Source organism: Trachurus japonicus, chromosome 3 (assembly GCF_045865225.1).
Source record: "Trachurus japonicus isolate A0001 chromosome 3, Traja_1.0".
NCBI classification, from domain to species: Eukaryota; Metazoa; Chordata; class Actinopteri; order Carangiformes; family Carangidae; genus Trachurus; species Trachurus japonicus.
In genome coordinates, this window is record NC_140909.1 from 25,416,917 (window position 1) to 25,436,057 (window position 19,141).

General features: G+C 41.3%; 1 protein-coding gene and 1 long non-coding RNA gene across 2 annotated transcripts in view; one reads left to right on the plus strand and one right to left on the minus strand.

The window, feature by feature from the left end:
- Positions 1-1,581: 1,581 nt before the first annotated feature.
- On the minus strand, positions 1,582-18,262 carry LOC146990021 (uncharacterized). The gene is made up of 4 exons (XR_015034742.1): positions 18,037-18,262; positions 17,798-17,883; positions 2,397-2,461; positions 1,582-1,696 (listed from the first exon to the last, which is right to left on the minus strand). It is a non-coding gene; the product is annotated as an uncharacterized LOC146990021 (long non-coding RNA).
- The window catches only part of tshz3b (teashirt zinc finger homeobox 3b), a 39,051-nt gene continuing 37,765 nt past the window's right edge, over positions 17,856-19,141 (plus strand). The window contains exon 1 of the mRNA XM_085767644.1: positions 17,856-18,907. The gene's annotated coding sequence lies outside the window, so the exon portion shown is untranslated. The remainder of the gene's footprint in view (positions 18,908-19,141) is intronic.

The following is a 19,141-nucleotide window of genomic DNA, read 5'->3' on the forward strand; positions in this document are numbered from 1 at the left end:
CTGCAGTACACTGCGTTGAGTTACTATTAAAAAGAGTGTTGTGCTGTGTGCCTGGAGATTTAACCTGCTCTCTTTTCAGACAAATTCATTGTAAAACTAAAATTAAGCCAATACAAAGTGGTTACGGCTTGCCAGAACTGTGCTGCATGAATGTTTAATTTATGCTGGTATCATACCTCTATAGATTGCAATGTCGGTCTGTTGCTCCATCACATTGGTCCAGATTAAAATAATATAATTATATAACATTCATGATCCCAGAGAAAGAATTCTGTGGTAGATATACTATTTGGTCATATTTCTGCAATATATAATATTACTAATCATTCAGTAAAAAATACCTATATATTTATGGTTTTGAATGAAATTATGTTGGGGGTGATGTGATATTTGAATTAGATATTCATGTTCCCTTTAGGATGGTGTTTTTGACCAGATTTCAGCAAAACCAATTAATTCCCAATCAGCCTCAGTGCTATTATTATTAGTGTTATTTGTTTGCTTTCATCAGTATTTATATACTGTATATTTTCACTCCAACCCAACTGGTTGAGGCAGTCGCCCACCCTGATTCTGGTTCAGCTTGAGGTTTCTGCCTCTTCAAAGGAAGTTTTTCCTCACCACTACTACAACTGAAGAGAAGGTCTAGCATTTGTTACCATGCATGTCATAACATGCTAGCATATTAACCTTATGGTGAATGTAGCACACATTATACCTGCAATCATTTGCATTTAGTAGCCTTACAAGGTAGCTGGTATGGCAACAGACACATTTCAGAGGCTCCATCCTTTAGGGGACATGATCAAGCTGTTGTTGACCACGAAGGCCAAACTAAAATACAATGGTCTACCTTACAGAGGATTTATCGTTTGAATCACCACCTGTGCCTACCCCTCCTTTTTGTACAACAAAGTGCTACTATACTGTCTTAACTTCATGTAACCTTTGAAAAAAACATGTTTCAAGGCCTGTTGTAGTTTTTTAACAATCGTACCGTTATCTAGTCAACTGAGCTTACTTCTATTTACATTTGTCTATGCTTTTTGTTGACATTATTTTCACCACTGGCACAAACTGGATCTTGAGTTAGGGTGGGTCATCCAATGGAGCCTTTTCTGTTCAGAAAAATTAGGCTGCATTTCTCGGCTTCATTCAAAACTACGCAAACATTCTTCAAATGCAGCCTCTGGATCCAGCCTCTGAATCAGGACACAGCATTTTAGTCTCGCTGACAATGAAGTCCAATTGAATCTAAAGTCACCAAACTGTTATGACAAAGTTAAATCTCATTTGGTTATGTTTTTAAAATGCTGTCCTCCAAGCAGCTGAGCTGGCACACCTCTGAGAGGATTTTGACACATACTAAGAATCGCTGATGATTCCAAGATAAAGCAATGTGATCTCAGACTATATTGGAATATATCTCTTCAGGCTACTTTGTAGGTAAAAGCCAATTCATCTGCACTTCTTGTCACACGGCCCTCTCTCTGCCAAGAAATCCCTCACACTCTGCTCACCATCTGAGGATCGTCACTCTCTCCTTCCCTCGTCCTCTGTCCTTTATTCATCCCCCCCCCACCCCCCTCCTTTCTTCACCTCTCCTACCCCTGCCGTCTTTCATTTAAATATTTCATCCAGTTGTCTTGCGGCTTCTGTGGCTTGCCAAGTGTCATCTAGATCCCAGAGCCCGACACTAAAGTGGAGCACGGAAGTCATTTTTAGAGGCGTGTGTGAGAAAGAGAGAGACAGAAAGAGAAAAAGGGAACGGGGTGGGATGAGGAGGAGGAGCAGCTTGGACGGGGTCTGAGACGTCGGGTGGTGATAAGACGTGAAAAGGTGGAGAAGACATGGGAGTGATAACTAATGTACTTCCTGTGTACTTCCTCTTCTTCCCTGTCAACCCCTCCTGCTGCCAACAAACCCCTTTCACCCTCAGCCTAACAGATAGACCTGATGTGTGTGTGTGCATGTGTGTGTGTGTTTGTGTGTGCATCGGTGTGTGTGATTCTTGGATGATCTGACGTGTGATGTAAAGGGGTTGGTCTGTGTGTGAATGTGAAGATGTACATTTATGTATCTGTCGGACAAACTGATGGCTGATGTGAGGAGGTGTGTGTGTGTGTGTGTGTGTGTGTGTGTGTGTGTGTGTGTGTGTGTGTGTGTGTGAGAGAGAGAGAGAGAAAGAGAGAGACTAACTGATGGTTAATGTGAAAGTGAAGTAGTGAAGAATGACATGGACAGATGAAAAAGCGAGGAAGGGGAGATGACTGAAGCTTCTACTTAGCAAAGAGTGATGTGTTCACTCCTTTTAACAGATGACTGTGTTTCTTTGCACCTAAGTGCGTGTGTGTGTGTGTGTGTGTGTGTGTGTGTGTGCAGATGTTCTCTCATACCCAGGTAGTTTATTCGTTGGGGTGGAGTCCTGGTGGATCCGAATCTCACAAATCTCTGCACCAACCTGCAAAACAAAGAATAAGAAAGAGAGAGGACAAGAGATGAGATGTTACCAATCTGAGTTGTCCTTTTGTCCTCGTGGTAACACCGACTCTTGTTGTAGTTTAGAGCGTAGCTGTGAAAACACAATGACAAACACGCTTTGGCTTTTAACACATTTCTCCCTGTGCTGTCAAGAAGCCCCCACCACACCCCCTGACATGCACCTCCCACTACAACAGCATAAACCACAGTATAATACGTTATGAGAGGTAAAATCACATTGATTGTGCATCCTTATATTCCTGCAGAGAGGATTGCCTCATAAATGAAAGTCATGCTTCTGTCGCAACTATGTAGCTGGTCGGGTTGAGATCACTGTACTTTATATATAAAGCATGGCGAGAAAGAGAGAGAGAGGGGTTTATTGGATAAAAGACATAACCATGGTATCCACATGGTCACAGTAACTAATACAATAACTTATTTATACGACTAGTATGATTTAACATGACATATGGCATATTTCACATTAGTAATAAGGAGCTATGACTGTCTTTTTCATTTGCTCTGTAAAATTGTTTATTAGGGGAGAAGAAAATATAATTGACGAAACCACATCTCAAGAAGTTGTCAGCCGGCATGTTTAGCCCATATGTTGTATTCAGTGTTTGCACACATTAATCTAATGGTTCTGAGTCAAATTGCCCCAAGATACAATTGATCAAAACAAAAATAAAAGTTATATGTCAGTGCTTAGTAGGCTATATCTTCTTTATTTCTCTTTTATAATAGTAGCTCATTCAATACAGAATTTTGTTTCTTAACAGTAATATTTTATATTTATATTATATATAATGAAGTTGTCATTCGTATTTTATATGGTATCTGTTAATAGTTCCTTGACAATCGATCACATCCCTGGGTAAAATACACAAAGGAACTATTAAGCATCTGTATATTTATCTAGAGGATGCTCAGTTCCAACTTCATGTTCACCAGCATAGATACTTTGCAAATATTCCATTTAAGGGGCTCAAAATATGACAAGAAAACCCTCCACATTCATCATCATGGTTTCAGTCTTCAACCGTCCAGTGTTGGTGACTCTGTGTCCACTGGTTGTCTCCTGTCTACACCTCAAGGTTGGACATGTTGTTCACTATAAGTCTTTTCTGCTCATCACAGTTGTGAAGAGTGATTATCTATCTGGGTTATCTGAGTTCCTGTAGCCTTTCTCTGAGCTGGTTTTGCACCATTCTGGGTAAAAGCTCTGGAGACTGTGGTGTGTGAAAATCCAAGGAGATACGTCTCAGAAATACTGAAACCATCTGGCCACCAACAGTCATCATGATTTTCTGCATTGCTGATTGCAAGAACAGCATGAATAAGCAGGTGTACAGATGTTCCTAATAAGTTGCTTCAACATTGAATCTTGTACATCTAAATGCAGTGAAAAACTAATATATACTGGTATAATCACTTCACACACGCCCGCACACACACACACACACACACACACATTAACTGATCCTTGTGTTTCTGTTTATAAAAGGTTTCTGTTCTGCTTGCCAGGGTGCTCACTGACCCCCCACATGTGTATTTGACCTTTCAACTCTGCGCTTCCCCCTCAAGGGAAGAGACCGGCTCTGTGATGCACCTTTGAACATCCAAACACACACACGCTTAAAATCATACACGCACACATATACTGATCCATCCTTTGAGTGTGTGGATTTAGTCTTGCAGGGCCAACTCTGGTCAGGCTTGCGGTCATCCACGGTAACAGATAAAAGGATATATCACTTTCTCAATCCTTAAAACCACAAGTGTGGGCTATTGGACACACACACACACACACACACACACAAATAAATACATACAGATACACACCCGGCACACTGAGTCCCTGAGTCCCCAGCTTAGCACTTGATCCTCTCTCTGGGAGGTTGACACTACAGAGGGAAAGCCCTCACAAACTCTGTTGGATTACACACACACACACACACACACACACACACACACACAGACTATTCGATGTCCAAAACTTCAGATGTCTGTTGATGGTGATCTGCTGGTCAGCATCTGTTCACTGTTGAGGACGCTGCTTCCTATTTCCTCAACCATCAGTCATCACTAGTGCTGATGAAAATCCACATCTCAGTGTTTGAGGTGCGGGAGGTGGGGTGGGGGGGTTCGCATCGAGAATATCATGCCAGTAAACAATCCTCTGTGTCACTGAATATCCTAAAGCTAGGACTACTCCCTCTCTGCAGAAGTGGAAAATCATTTGAGCATATTGACCTCTCCTCTCGCCTCCCCCGAGGTAAGGCAGATTGCCGGCCGTTTCGGCCCGGCAGTGAGGCACTAATTCAGACAGGCATGGAGCAGACGTGGCTCCAACACGAATGTCAAGTCAGCTAGCATCTTCACAGGGCCCAGGGGCACCTGTGGCCAGTGCACCCCAGGGTGTCCACATTTAATACAGTATCCTATTTACTGTGCATGCATGGCTTATGGATGTTGGTTGAACGTGAGGTCAACACGAGTTTACATTAGGACAAGGGGGGCGGGGGGTGCTTGGAACGCTAATGCTTATGTAAAATGAAAGATGTTTCTCTTGAGGCTGTAGAGAATGTGAGATAGGTGGGATTTTATTACATACTATTAATTCCAACTCATCCCTACTGTTAATAGGAAAAACCAAACACCAAGTGACTTAGGGAGGTGCTGGTCCATTGTGAGCCACCAGAAGAGCTCACTTCTCCAAGTCTTCAGAACTTTACTGGAGGGATGAACTACAACAGATAGTCCTTCATTTCATCATATCATTTTGACACCTTTCAGTGTGTTTATTTTTTTTTAAATCATAATATGGATTTTTTTTCTTTGATCTATTGATTTTTCTATACCGAAAAAATCAATAGATCAAATGGTCATGATGGCCATATAAAGAAGACCATCCATTGCAGCTGTCCTGTAATAAACCTGTCCAATCATTTCATTTGTTTCTATCTGCACATTCTGTTTGTGAACTCATTGCATGTGGCAGCTTTCCACAAGGTAAGGCAGATACAGTATGGTATATTGCTATAACGCTTGCAGGTTTGTCACTCAAGGGTATCAGAATATAAAATAAAATTTAAAAAATTCCAGTTTGAGCTACTGTGTAACTTCCTACAGCACCTTACATTCCTGAACAAAGCACACAAATAATGACAGAAGAAGAAATGACCAAGGTCACAAAGAGGTTGGATTAAGCAAGAGGTCAAACTAGAGTAAAGTTGTATAAGGTTTTTCAATAATAGCAACAACTGAGCGAGTTGTGGGCCTTGGAAGGTGATGTCATGGCTCCTGTATTTTGTTTAGTTTTGTGGGGAACTTACTAATTCACCAGCATAGCTAGCTAATTACAGTTTGTGGTTAAATTATGCAGTAGCTTGAACTTGACTAAGTAACTTATGAGTAAAAGCAAGTTCAAATTTTAAATACATAGTATATGAACAACAATACACACACACATATAGACTCAACTTCTCTACTTTTATGTATTATGTTGTATTTTATTGTGTTCAAGAAAATAAACATTTAAACATTGTCATACCAAATTTGGTTGTCATTATTGGTACAACATGTAAATACAGTATTGATGACCTGAGTGGAAAGAAAAACATCTGACATGTTCAAGATTTGATTTGTACGGATTGTCCTGAATAATGAATAAATAAATAAATACATACATATATATTTTGTATTAGTGTCTATGCCCTCCTGGAAGAAGAAGAAAAAAAAAGAAAAAGAACATCTGCTCCTTGGACAGCCGCAGACTGACCTCCCCGTCCTCTGCCTCCACTTCCTCAGACCCTGCTGGTTGCCCTCCCTCTCACACTATCTTCTCTGCTTTGCACTCAACCCAGGTCCTGTCCTCTTTGATCAGATGATGAACTTGCCTCTGAAGTCTTCTCATAACAAAAGCAATGTCCTCATTATGGACACTTTAACATGCTAAACAAAATATGATAGTGTATCATGAGCCAAAATGCACATCTGTCAATTAGCCACTTTTATGACATGATAGAATGTTTGTCATTCGCTATTCTGTTGGCATTTTTTCTTCTTCTTCTTTCAGTTGAATAGTTTAATTACTCTGAACAAGTCAACATTCACTTTTTGGTATTAAATGAAAACCACAATCTTTGATCAGCCTTAATCATGTGCTTTGAATTCCTTAAACGACACCATTATGTTGCTAATTGTGCTTTAGCTGACCTGGAGCTGATTAAGTTGTTGGTACAACATTTTGCAGATGCTTTCTATATGAAAATTTCACAGATTCATTCAATTATTTCCTCTTGATGAGAAACTGAATCCCACAAAATGTGTTGCCTATAGATGCATTTGAGCTGCTGAAAGTAGGTCCTGAACTCCAACCATAAATATTTGTAACCATCCACTAATACAAGAACAAAAACCTAAACCTCACAAATATAAAAAGCCACAGACCCCCACAACATACACACACATATAAACACTCTTTTTTTTTGGTCTTGCTGAAGCTGGTTAACATAGAAGCAGATGCATTCTGCATGCATGCAAAATCCCACAGAGGCCAAACATGTGCTCATTTTCCCGCTCTCTTCCTCTGCTTCACTCTCTCTTTATCTTTCTACCATGGTTATATTCATCTGTCTCTCCTTCCATTTAGCAGGTATCTAATTCTGGGCAGTGGTGAGGTGGAAGTGGGTGAGGAGTGATCGTGGCTTTGGCACATCAGCAGGGGGAATGTCACACTAAGATAAGCCCCAGGTGAAGCTCAAGTAGCTTTGGGCTGATGTGACGAGTATCGGACTGTGATTTGTATCCATTTGAGCTCTTAGTGTGGAGTGGCTCCCACACACTCACTATACATTCTGAAACATGTCACATTTGACTCCAGAGTGTTCCTGTGACCTAGTGGCATGTTTACAGCCAGTACTAATTCCGTATCATGGTGAAGCTAAGCTTATGCAGGGCTGTTAAAGTTTCACCTGATCCATCAGACCCAATGTATTGTAGCATTACATTATTGAGATACCTGACCAATCCCCACTGTTTTCTTTCTTCTCACTAGCACACTCTCTTTTTCCTTCTCTGTGTCGTGCATTGCATGCAACTAAGCACTATATATGCGATGGCCAGTGGGAATCATTAGATCCAAAAGTGAAAGAGGTGATGACAAAAAGCTAACAACTGAAAAGAAACCAGAGGCGAATGGTTTTAATCCAAACTGCCAGCTTTAAACAACCACCACAGTTTATAGCCCTACTAGTTGAACTTTGGCCCGCTGTGGTTCCTTTAACGTTCACGAGTAAAAAAAATAAAAATAATTTTTGGTTTATCGTCGGCTGTAATGTGATAACAATGCTAATTTTTGTTAAGCGCCCAACCCATAGTATGAATCTGTTGCTGGAAAAGAGAAAAATCACAGTCACAAGCTAAACTATCTCAGCTACCAGTTACCTCTTGAATGGCCCCGATATGTCACTGTTTGAGCATGCATATAATTTATAGCCAAATACAGTGTTGGGACACCCCATTGGTTCACCTGTTAGAGTACTACATTCCATAGTTTTGACCTAAACACAGTGGCCATGGGTTCAAATCCGACATACAGTGCTTTGCTGCATGTCATCCCCTCTCTCTGTCCCTGACTTTCCTGTTTATGGCTCACTGCCACTGTCACAATGAAGACACCACAAATAACTAACCCTAACCTTTTGAGGGTTTCTGTCGCAATATTTAATTGATGTAAGTTAAATGTTGATGTAAGAATAAAGTATATATATGTTGATGTATAATGTTGATGTAAGAATAAAGCAAGTATATTTGTTCTTTACTATACACTTGAAAAATATGCCTTTTAGGTACATTTTTAACAAATAAAGTGGGTGAAAATAACTTGTGATGAATTGGGATTACCTATGGATACTCATTGCTACAATTCGATTTAACATTGTAATCAATTGACAGCCCTAAGACTGCTGTATTTTTCAGATGCTTTAAATGCTTTTATAAAAGTCAGGTCACTTTAACAATGGTCAGTCAAAATTTGAGAAATTAGTAAATATGACCACAAGCATGTTGATAATGCCTAAAGAGCAATTAATAGTTTTGTGATAAAAGATCAAAGTCATGGTGAAATAAAACATTGCAGTGATGAAGAGAGAATGATGATGAAATTCAATGCTATTACACTATCACTGTGATGTCTGTAGTAGTAGTAGATATTATGTTCCCACTAATATTGCCTGTAGGTAAATATGTTTTAAAGCCAGAAATGCCAATAAGACTAAAGCATACACACACCCATGTGTCACTTCTGATTTAAAAAAAAAAAGATTTTAATACTTTTCATTCCCTCGCTGTTTTCTCTTTTGCGTCATCCCTTTTTCATTTGCTTGTAATGATGCTCTCTCTCCCTCTCTCCCCCTGTCTCTCTACTGTCTTTCTATCTTCCTGAAAGTGATTGGTGTGCCTAAAAGAGGAGGGAGGGATGGTAGGGAGAGGCCCCATCATCCTCACGCTGAACATAATTAATAAAAGCAGCCCGTTCCAATTTAAGAGGCTGATTAATGCAACAGATACATCACAGCATGGAGTGGACCGTCTCTCTATCTCTCCTTCTCTCTTCATGAAAGGATAGAGACAGAGCATGGTGTTATTAGGTTATGACAGAATGTGCTTATAATAAATCTCCACAGACATATTTTATTCATTTATTTAATTATTTTTTGATTAACAAGTCTTACAGTTGCAATTACAAAATCACCGAGAGCTAGTTCAGATGTTGTATTTATGCTGATGATGCACTCATTTGCGCCCAAGCTGCAAACCTTGTAGAAGCCGGTAACAAATATCAAATCTGCTTTCAAATGAAATGAATGCAAACTAAACCTTAAGTTGTGTTACTACAGGAAGGACTGATGCCTAAATATCTTTTTCTTTTTTTTTCACCATTGCCAGGATGATGCCAGGAACCAAAGACTATAATGAAATGTTAAACTGGGTGTTAACTATCTGGCACAAGTTAGTGTTGATATTTTGTTTCTCATAATTTAAGAGTGATTCTACTTTTAGAGCCTGTGTGGCTAATGCCTGATTTAGCTTTACCACAGAGCTCCATTGTTTTCCAAGAGACTATCCCTACACTGGATCACAACTTCCTTCATTGGAATAAATATTAGTGCAACATTTTATTTTGAATCAGTCCCACATGCATCACTGTGGAATCCGTCAGAAAATAGACCCAACAAACCCACTAATTACTTTAGTTGGAGTAGTACTTTTGCCAAAAATGACAGTATTATTTTGCTTTCTGCTGCTCTTTGCAATCTAAATTAAAATATATACATTAGACCCTCCAGAAAAAGGGAGAGAAATTAGAGTAAAAATAAGTAAAAAAAAAAAAGAGTAGAAAAGTTCCAAAGATAGCTGGGAGATCTTTACAATAAGAAAAAAAATATGCTTCATTCTTCCATCTGAATGTGGAAGGAGGCTGACATGTTTCCTTGTTTGTGATTTGCATCCTCACCTACATCTATTACCTCTACTGCTGTTACAGCCACTGGACCATGAATAATAACAGCAAAGACAAGAAATGAAGAGTGTTGTGTCCTAATTTTGCCTCCACACTTTGAATCGGTGCTGTAAAAGGTTCTGGATGTTTCAGTCACAGCCTGTGTAAGTTAATAAAGACTGATCCTTGTTTTCTTTCAGGGTAGTGCTTCAAATAAATAACATGAAGAAAAACAGGTAACTGGTCTTTTTTTTTATTTAAAGAGGAACTCCCCGGGGCTCTGAGAGGAGCCCTGGTGGTCCCTTAACTTGACTTTAAGAAACCGCTATTTTCGAGCAGTGTAACCAATGAAGTACAGTAATGGAGTGTAGTGGCCTGAAGTGTAGCTATGAAATCTTCCCTAATGACTCTAGCACATGTGTGTCTGGCTTTCAGCCCTCTCATTAACGTCACTGGACACTGTATACGCTGTTGCTGTGCATGTGTGTGTGTGTGTGTGTGTGTGTGTGTGTGTGTGTGTGTGAGCGAGGGAGAGAGAGAGAGAGTGTTTGCCAATATAGCGAGGCTTAGAGTGCTTCGGTGATCTCATCTCAAGTTTGCTCACCCTGTGGCTGTGTGTACGTGTCCATATCTGTGTTTACGCATGTACACACCTACAGACTACTTGTAGAGGGGTGTCGTTTATGAACAGGTGAGGTACTGTATGTATTTCACACCTCACCTGTCCAGCACCTGGACAGATGCTGACGTGTTACAATTTTATTTATTTTTTTAATGTAAGTAGTTTCCTATTTCCTCATTTTTCACTCAGGAGTAAATGTTTAGTAAATATTTCTATCTCTCCTTCTTTTTTTTTGTTCCGGTTACAGATGTTGCAGCTCTAGTTTATGAATAAGCAAGACCTGTGTGTGTGTGTGTGTGTGTGTGTGTGTGTGTGTGTGTGTGTGTGTGTATGTGTGTGTGGTAAACAGGGTGGTTTGCTCTCTAGAAGAAGGAATTTCCCCCAGCAGTCCCCATCAGTAATAGTGCCTGTAATGAGCTGCAGCTGTCAGCGTGGTTTCCGCACACATACATGCACACACACACACACACACACATGCACACACACACACAGAGTAAGAAGGAAGCAGTGACTCACTCAGCAGTGCGCCATCACACTGTACACTGATAAACAGTATAACTCATCAGACTTGCATCAGACATTAGACACAAACATTTCCTCAGAAATACCTACTCCTTCTAAAAATACCCGCGTCTGTGAATTTACTCAGTTTACGAGTTGCACCATCGAAAACACACTGATTTTCACTTAAAGTATAAAGAAAAATACATTCTTAGACTCCTTCTCGTGACTGTTGAGGTTTATTAAAAATGGCCGAGGAATTGTCTTACAGTATTAACTTACTAAAACCCACCAAATTTGTGGGTTAGGGTTTGATAAAATGTTGTCTTTGATCCCTGATCATCCATTACTTGACGTAAACATCTGTTCATCCAGTCACATTGCACGTTAAGCAAGACCTTGTTCTTGTTAACTCGTGAGTCATAGCAACCTCGAGGATCACAAATCTGTGTTTGGGATCAGCTAAAACTTTATTTTCCAAACATGCATTTCTGCCACGTCCTCTACCTCGGCATCTAATGATCCTGATGGAGGAAGTTAAAGGTGCTATATGTGACATTTCACTGCATCTTTAATGTTATGTTTGTGCTTGTGGAGATCTCAAAAAAGGCTCAAACAGATCAACAAACATACTTTACATTGTATCATCAGCTAGATATTTTAAGACGTTTGTCAATATGTATTGCTGATGAAGAAAAAAATGAAGAAGAATGGAATATTTTAAACTGATGAGCATCTGCTACAGAAAATGACATGTTATGTTTGGGTCACAGGCACACAACTGCAGACAGAGTATTTTGTATTTGTAATTGTGTTGACTGACTCTTTTTGTGCAGCTAAATGATGCGTACATAACCCATGTAACATAAACATTTCTCTATTGAACACAATAATGGCACAGTGATTTGTCACCTTCATCAATTTGTATCAGAAGGATGGGTGATTACTGCCTCAATCACTTTCTGTATATTGGGTTTTAACGAGGTCAGAAGTTTTTTTTTTTGTTTTTTTTAATTAGTGCCATTAGTATTGTTGCACATATAGCTGTGGAGACTGTAGAATCCAAAATAATGAGGAAATAAAGTCATTTTTGCTGGAAAAAACAAAACATTTGCACATTTGAGGTTTCCAAATGTCTAGACCTGACATTTTATTTTGAAATACTGATTTCAGGATTTTAACAAAATTAATATGATAATAAAAGCAAGCTTGAGTGTAAATATTTGAGACTAATCGTATTTTCTTTTTTTCTTTTTACATCTTAATTGTGATTTAGTTGTATTGGTGTTTTTCTACACACTAATACCATATAGCTACTGAGTCAGGCTGCGAAGCATCTGCCAGGATGATTCGCCATCCCCACAAGTTCCCAACAAGTCCCTCCTCTGATTTAATGTCCACTACCCCAAAAGAACAAAAATCACAACTCACCAAATAAAGAGAAAAATAATAAAAGCAGCAGCCGGTCCCAGCTTTTGTGCTTTGACTGGTCCGGCCCTCTGTGACCTCTGCCAATTTTTATCTCATTTCACTCTAACTTTGTAGATCAGACTTTAATTTTGAAGCACAGGCCACGGGACAGTGATGAATAGGCTACATCAAGGAGGGCTTAAATTACCCCTCTCCCTGGTGGCAACACTGACCGCAAGGAGAGATTTGTGTGTGTGTGTACGTGTGTGTGCGTGTGTGTGTGTGTGCGTGTGCGTGTGTATGTGTGTGTGTTGCATATGTGTGTGCATGTGTGGTGACCTAGTAACAGCAGACAGAGAAAGAAAGAAAGAGGGCTGGTCAGCACTTGCCCTCTCAACCCTGCTAGCTCCGCAGCACACCCAACGAGGCAGGAGGGAGGGAGGACACTGGGGAGGGAGGGATAGATAGAGAGAGAAGAGAGAGAGAGCACCCACTCCATCTTTTTCAGCTTTTCATGTCAATGCTCATCTTGTTTTTGGTGGGAGTTTGAAACTTTTAAGGTTATTTAAGGAGAGTCTAACCCTGGCCTCCTTTTTGTATTCTCTCTTCATGCAAATAGGTGCCTTTACTCTTTTTTTTGGTTTGGCTTTGGAGGTCATTCAGATATCGACAAAAACCTTAACACTACATAATAAAACAGTCTGTCTCAAATTGAGGTGGGCTACGTAGGAGGGTTTGGCCAACAGCCACGGGCACGGCCTAAGGCTGAGATGAGGAAAATCAAAAACAGGGTAAGAAAAAAAAAGTAGATTTTTGAGAGAGAGAGAGAGAAAAAAAACGAAATATGTCAAACTAAAAGAGGTGTTTGGAGGACGTTTGTGAGCTTCTCCCATTAGTCTAACAGAGAAATTATTTCATTTTTTCCCATTACAAATCTACTTTTTATGACATCTTGATTCTTGTTCTCCTAGAATTTAAAGCAGCTATGATTTTAAGGGCATGTGTGAGTGTTTAAGGGATTTTATTTGTATTTACAGTAAGAAGAATATCATTAAGGGGAGCTTCCACTTAACTATACATACAGGCTAATTGGTGAAGTACACACTTTGATCACCTTTCGTGTATCTATCAGTCAGTGTCCCACTATCCCAAAGATCCAGTGGCTGTGCCATAGTTTAGTGTTTAGGGGACATGTGCTGTCGTATATTACACTATTTCCTCCGTTTTTCATTTTCCTGCGGTTTTCCAAGCTGCTCTGCCAACTGTCCCTCCCTCTGGCTCTTTATCCACTCTACTAGAAACCAGTGTGCCGTGAAGCCGGTGCGCCACTCCGCCTCTCCACGCCAAAGTGATCATCATAGAAGAGGAGGAAGAAGGAGAAGAAAGAGAAAAGGTCGAAAAAAAAAGCGAGTAAATCACGGATGGTGAAGAGTGGTGGAGCTCAGAGATAAATCACAGGAGTTGTGCTCTAAACCTCTCTGCCTGTTTCTGCACAACCGAACGCATCTATTTGCGTTTTGAGAAGGGGGTAAGGGGCGGGGGGCGTTAATTCACTAAAGCCTAATCTGGACTGTGACAAAGTCTCAGCAGACAGATATGGCACTGGAACTTTAAAACTCGCATTTACTGATTATACTCCTCGGAAGAAAGTGTGTGAATGAAACCTAAAAGGATATATATTTTTCCGGTGGTACACTCATGATAAAGTCTATACACTGTCTCAAAAAAGCATTACATTTTCTCGTGTGTGTGTGTGTGTGTGTGTGTTTGCTTAGATGGAGTCTCTATATACTCTCGGTGGATTTCGGCTTTACTTTGTTGTTCGTCACTATACAACAACGTTAATATTAAATGACTGGATCAAATGTGGACTCACTCCCTCTAGAGTGAGTGCCAAAACGCGTGCCACGCCGTGCGACCGCGAGGAGGCTTTTTGGGACTCGTGCGTAAAGCCAGCAGCTGCAGGGGGCAGAGGCGAGGACCCGATTCCTTCACTATATAGCCCCCGTTTACCACACACACACACACACACACACACACACACACACACACACACACACACACACACACACGGGAATACACCGCATAAATTACTGGCCTATGAGTAAAACAGAAGTTTCAAGCATGCACGCGCGCACGTGACACAACGTGATAATGTCATCTTGCAAAGCCTATACTAGTCTGGGCCAAAATGTGTGCGCCTGCTCATAGTTATAGCGCATTACAAGAGGTCTTTTTTAATTGTTGGTTGAAACAATATTAAAATTGTCCCTACTTCTCTCATTCTGAGTCTCACACACTCAAACATGAGTCATGCAAGAGGCTGTCATCGTGTTCCAGTACGAGTCCGCCTTTACAGAGTGAAGTCAACATGTCACCGAAGATTTATTTCGCTGTGATCCATATTGTTTTCAGAGAGCAGAAGTCAATCTGCTCAAACTATCACTGCGACTTGAACATTAAACCAAAGGCGTCAGTGTTAAATTACCTTGGTTTTAATACAAGTGATTGGATAAAAACGCACGAGTGTGATATGTAGTGTGATAATTGTCCTATAGGCCCACTGGCAATTAACAATATAATTTGCTATGTTATTTATTTGGCGATGCTGTATAGTTTTCTTTTTATGTAAGGCGCAAGCAGGACAAAAATAAATGGGCGGTGATTTGCTCGTGTATATTATACATATTAAAAAAGACGAGGTCAGTATTCTCACCAAAATTCCCTTAACATAAGTTAGAAAGTTTTTTTCTCGCCATAGTCATGAAGTGAGAATTATATAGGCTAATTGACAGTGGAGTCATATGGAGTAAACTGCATCATCAAATGCCTCGTGTCACCCAAACGACAAAATTCGATTCCAAATAGTTTGACACGTGAAAGTAGATTTTTTTTCTTTTTCCTTTTTCATTTAATGAACCACAGCTTTACCTGCCATGAAATACAGCTTCCTGAATTACTTTTTTTGGAACAGTTCTGAGTTTTCTCTCAGTGCCTTAAACACGACGCAGCTTTAAATCCATCGTTTTCACAGTACTTTTCGTGTTTTGGAAAGTTTTATGGGTATGATTTTAATACAGTGACTCAGATGAATGAGCAGAGTGACTCTTTCTGTCTATTTCTCTGCCTGTCTCTCACATGCACACACGCGCACACGCACACACAAACATACCACACGTAGCCTACTGTAATTGCACATTTGAATTAACTTTAGTCGCTTTTTTCGAACGGAATATTTTTCCAGGTCGAAACGAACATTATCACCTTGTTTCTGTTTCGTTAAGACACCGACTTTTTTTAAAACGAACGACACACACACACACACACACACACACACACACACACACACACACACACACACACACACACACACACACACACACACACATACTCTCTCTCTCTCTCTCTCTCTCTACACACACACACAGTCGTGCGCGCGCACGCGGGCGCAATAAAGCATATGGTGAAGTGATAATTTAAATTGGAGAATAAAAGTCACATAACTGATTTAACCACAGTAGACTGGCTAAAATCTTTTACTGGCACTTCATAAATGATACTTGTACATGAGTCTCAGCAGTACTTTAATGTACTGATTGTATCTGAAACGTCAGTGGCTGAAGAGAACTTCCATTAATGTCAAGTTAAATGCGAAAATGTGGCCAAAAACGGGGTGCACGCACACAGCAGAGTTAGTTTTTCAACCTGAAGTCAGTTCACCCTCAGAGTTGTCCAAATCTCTGAGACCTAAATACAGTGGAACCGGTCTTAGGCTTTAGATGAAGAGAATCCAAACAAGACGAGAAAGATCTTTTTTGGGGGGTAAAACATTTTTGTTTCAAGTTCAGGAGTTTGGTAACTGTTGGCAACACCTTAACACACCCCCACCCCGCCGCACATGCACACTAAGATACATAAAACCCACTGTGTCTTTTGAAGTGGGCGTAGTGGGTCGTGTGTCTATATCCCCACAATGAATGGTTCAGACACAAGGTGCCAAAATCACAACGGCGTTTAATTCTCAGAGGAGAGCAGAGAAAATCTCATATCTGTAAATAATAATTAAAAACAAAACAAAGCAAAACAACAACAACAACAACAAATATAACATTAAATAATTTCATCAAACTGAGATTATTTTTTCAAATAGGCTAGATTTGAGTGTGGCGGGGTTTAGACTGTAGACATATTAAACTCTAAACTAGACCCACTTTAATCTGTACTTGGAGGCTGGGAAGCGACCTCATCAGTTTCACTTAATTACAACCATAAAAAATGCTAAGAGATGATTTGCTGCTGACCAAAACGCAGAACTCGCCTTTTGCCTGGTCACCTCAGCGCACAATCGCCCCGGTTATTAAACAGACGTGCACCATGCCCTCATTTTAAATTCTAGTGAGAGCTAGTTTCAGTTGTCTTTTTTTTTTTTAAACTCATCTGAGCCCGACATGAAATATTTTGGAAATGTCTTAATCTGAGAAAATAAAAGTATTCCCAGAAGACTCAGAAGTCAGAGACCAAATACAAGTTGGGTCTTGACTCTTCTCTTAAATATTTGAGAAGGTGAGTAAAACGTTGTCGCCGCGAGGTGAGGGGGAAAAAAACACTCGGACTGTGGAAATGCCAAACAAAACGCGCCGCGCGCTCGCTGACGAGCTCCTGAGAAAGTGGACTTTGTCAGTCAGACGGAGAGGAGAGCACTCCATCGCCCACGAGTGCGCGCTCGAGTTGTGTTTGTGTGTGTGCATGAGTGTTAATGTTTGACTGTACACTGTGGGGTGGGAGGGGAGGGGGGGGTGTTGTAGCATCGCAAGGAATGTGAGCACGGCAGCTGTGTGTGTGTGTGTGTGTGTGTGTGTGTGTGTGTGTGTGTGTGTGTGTGTGTGTGTGTGTGTGTGACACTGATGGATGCGCCAATGGAAAGACGGACAGATGCTTGGGCGGATCTAACGGCATGCAGTGGTGGAGCGGCGCACACAGTCACGGCGAGATTAGGGCGAAAACATCCTCGATCGGCGGAGAGTCACCAATCATCAATCCTTCCACCGAGTCCGGTGAACGGAGGAGGAACTGAGAGACTCTCCGGTTCACCGGAGGAGCGACCGACACGGGAAGAAACTGCTGAGGAGATCTGATTCCCTCGACGGAACCGACGAGAGAAAAAAAAGCTGTTTCTCCGGCTTTTGACGAGCGTGAGAGAGGAGGCGCAGCAGCACCACATCTGGCGCAGAGGAAGACAGGAGGAGAGAGAAACACAGCCTTTGGCAACTCACCCTTGGTGCCCTCCCTTGTTCTTCCATTCCCTCTCCAAGAGTCTTTTATCCTTTGTTTTCACCACGCGTTCCACTCCGAGGATTGCCTGAAAAACACAGGATAATAATTTTTTATCCACTTCCACCAACTCAGTTGACGCCAAAAACTTTTATTCCTCGCTGTAAAGAAAGAAAAACGGAGCAACGGCATCTCCGGAAAACATCTGAATAACTTACATGTCAAGGTTTTTAGAGCTTACCTGTGAAAGAAAAAAAGTACTTTATTCCATTGAGCGCCAAATAACGGGGACATCGCTTCGGTGGTGGATTTTTTGCGCTTCTCCGGTCACTTGAGGCGCAGGAAGGAGAGCGGAGCGCAGTGTTGGGAGACACATCTGATTCGCTGCGTGGCTGATTTAAATAGCTCCTATCAGGCCACGTAAAGAAGAAAAAAAGGGGGAGAAAAGTACCATCAGCGGCCAAGAAAGTGTTTGGCAGTAGTGGCCAGAGCTCGGTTGATCCGTGCGCTCCAGCAAAAGCCTGCATGCATGGGAGCAGCCTGAGCCCGTCATCTCCTCCTCCTCCTCCTCTTCCTCGTGTACATTATTACAACAAGGGAGACCCAATCAAGCACGTATCTCATCGATTCACGCACACACATACACACACGCAGCTGTACGCCAGCACGCGCGTCCCTCACGCGCATGCGCGCACGCGCTCAGGCATGCATTACTGACTGAGTGACTTGCCCTCAGCGGATTTTTCAAAAGCGCTCTCGGACAAAATAACATTTAACCGTGCCAGGCAGCAGGGGCAAGCGTGTGGGCGACAGAGTCCCAGCCGTCACCTCCTCCTTTTTTCCCTCCTCCTCCTCCTTCTCCTCCTCTTCCTCGTTTCTCCTCCGCTATCGGTCCTGAGAATTAACAAAACTGAAAAAGCCGCATGTGGCTTTTTTTTTCCATCTCACCACCGACAGGACTTGGCCAGAGGCGAATGGATTTTTATGAGATGGTTTCAGGCACGTTTCATCTGGTCCACCTCTTGGCTTTGAATTGTGCGTGATTACCGGGAGAGACAGAGGGGGGAAAGCAAGAAGCTCATGGACAGGGCTGCGGAGGATCAGCCCGTAAAGTAAGTATGCATTTCCGTCCAAGATCAGGCTGTCAGCCTGTGCGTGTGTGTTTGTGACCGATACTGTAGATATGTGTGTGTTTTTGTTAGACTACCATGTGCCTGCATGTCTGCTCCTCTCCTTCCCATCTGCAATACGACTGATACATATTACTGCACATTTCAAAGCAGAGCCACAGGCTTCTGATTACACCGCTCGCTCCGAATAAACGGGGCTACAATAAGGTGGTGAAT